This window comes from Apium graveolens, chromosome 3, assembly GCF_009905375.1.
Source record: "Apium graveolens cultivar Ventura chromosome 3, ASM990537v1, whole genome shotgun sequence".
NCBI lineage: Eukaryota > Viridiplantae > Streptophyta > Magnoliopsida > Apiales > Apiaceae > Apium > Apium graveolens.
The window spans coordinates 83,977,979-83,980,289 of record NC_133649.1 but is presented as its reverse complement, the minus strand read 5'-3'; the positions used below and the strand labels follow the sequence as shown (position 1 = coordinate 83,980,289).

At 42.4% G+C, this 2,311-nt stretch overlaps 1 non-coding gene across 1 annotated transcript; it reads left to right on the top strand.

Moving 5' to 3' along the window:
- The first annotated feature begins 1,269 nt into the window (after positions 1-1,269).
- On the top strand, positions 1,270-1,376 carry LOC141715814 (small nucleolar RNA R71). Its single transcript, XR_012572563.1, has one exon. It is a non-coding gene; the product is annotated as a small nucleolar RNA R71 (small nucleolar RNA).
- The last annotated feature ends 935 nt before the right edge of the window (positions 1,377-2,311 follow it).

The window sequence follows — 2,311 nt, the reverse complement described above, 5'->3', positions numbered from 1 at the left end:
AAGATAGACAACGGCATCAGATTGATACTTGCTCCCAAATCACACAGGCACTTGTCAAAAGACAACTTGCCGATGGTTCAAGGAATGGTGAAGCTACCTAGATCTTTAAGCTTTGGAGGTAATTTTTGTTGCAGCAGAGCACTACACTCTTCCGTTAGAGCAACGGTCTCAAGTTCATCCAGTTTCACCTTCCTTGAAAGAATACTCTTCATAAATTTCACATAACCAGGCATTTGCTCCAGAGCCTCAGCGAAAGGTATGTTGATGTGAAGTTTCTTGAACACCTCTAGAAACTTGCCAAACTGCTTATCCAGCTTTTGTTGTTGCAATCTCTTAGGGAAAGGTGGTGGAGGATAGAGCTGTTTCTCCCCTGTATTACCCTCAGGCAGAGTGTGTTTAAAAGTAATCTTCCTTGCTTCCGCCGCTTTCTCCTTGTGCTTCTCTTCTTCACCAACTTCAGCTTCTCCGTCTTTTGCTTTTTCAGCATCAACAACTTTTCCAGACCTTAAGGTAATAGCCTTGACTTGCTCTTTAGCTTCCTTCCTACCTGGCACTTCAGTATCACTGGGAAGTGTCCCAGGTTGATGATTGAGCACTGTATTGGCTATTTGACCGATTTGATTTTCCAAGGTCTTGATAGAAACAGCCTGACTTTTGCACAACAGCTTGAGTTCCTCGAAATCAACACTAGAAGGTGGAGCTGCACCTCCTTGTTGAGGATATGATTGCCTTTGAGCATAATGCTGTGGTTGCTGGAATCCAGGTGGATTAAACTGTTTACTTACGCCTTGCTGATATGGTTGCTGCATAGCATTCTAATTATTACTCCAACTGAAATTTGGATGATTTCTGCTGTTAGGATGATAAGTAGCTGGCACAGGCTGCTGCAGTCGCTGATAATTATTCACATACTGAACAGATTTATTAACAAGATAACACTGATCCATAGCATGAGAACCTGCACAAAGCTCACAAACCATAGCTATCTGATTGACTCCATAGGTGGCTAAAGAATCAACCTTCATAGACAGCGCTTGGAGCTGCGCTGTAATAGCTGTAGCTGCATCAACTTCCAGAATACCTGTTACCTTCCCAGGCATCATCCTTTGAGTTGGGTTTTGATGCTCATTTGCAGCCATAGTCTCAATAAGATTATAAGCCTCAATATAGCTTTTGGCCCATAAGGCGCCTCTAGCTGCTGCATCGAGCATGAGCCGAGATTGGGCCCCCAAACCATTATAGAACCCAGTGATCACCATCCAATCAGGCATACCATGATGTGGACACTTTCTCAATATCTCCTTGTAGCGCTCCCAAGCTTCGCACATGGATTCTGTAGGCTGCTGCACAAACTGAGTAAGAGCACTCCTCATAGCCGCAGTCTTCACCATTGGATAGAACTTCACCAGAAACTTCTGTGCAAGATCTTGCCAAGTAGTGATGGACCCAGCTAGTTCAGAATGTAACAAATCCTTAGCTTTATCCCTCAGTGAGAATGGGAAAAGCCTCAGCTTGATAGCCTCATCAGTCACACCATTATATTTGAAAGTACTACAGATCTCGACAAAACTCCTGATGTGCATGTTGGGGTCTTCAGTCGCAGCACCTCCGAAAGAAACGGAATTCTGCACCATCTGAATGGTGCCCGACTTGATTTCAAAGTTATTGGCCTCAATAGCTGGATGCATGATGCTTGACTGAATGTCATCAATTTTAGGCCGAGAAAAGTCTATAAGAGCTGGATCTGCCGGAACTATATGATCACCCATGATTACTGGTTCTTTCTGCTCACTTTCTGTATCCGAATCTTCAAAATCTATCTTCTCCGGAATACTAAGAACTTCGTCTGTCTCCTCAGCCGTATCTAAAGTCCTCTTGCGAGTACGAGAACGTGTTTGCATAAACGCTCGCTAAAGTACCTGAAACACAACCGGAAACAATAAGTAACAAGTCTTAATCAATGAGTCCTAATGACCACTGATGGTAAGTAATATAAACTAAACAAATATGCCGAGTCCCCGGCAGCGGTGCCAAAAACTTGTTATGGCGAAAACACGCGCTAATAATACACGCAAGTATACACGTTCGCAAGTAATATAGAATACTTTCTAGTTCGTTCCCACAGAGACTCAGACTAATTATGTTCAATTAACACTCACTCACCAATGTATAATTACTTCTCAATGTCAAGACAATAACACTTAGATTTGATTAACTAACTATTAACTACAATTAACTTCGAGAATTAAGCACTTAATTGACACTTGAACTTCCTTCAATAGTTATTGTTATTACCCTTAGCATGTAACAG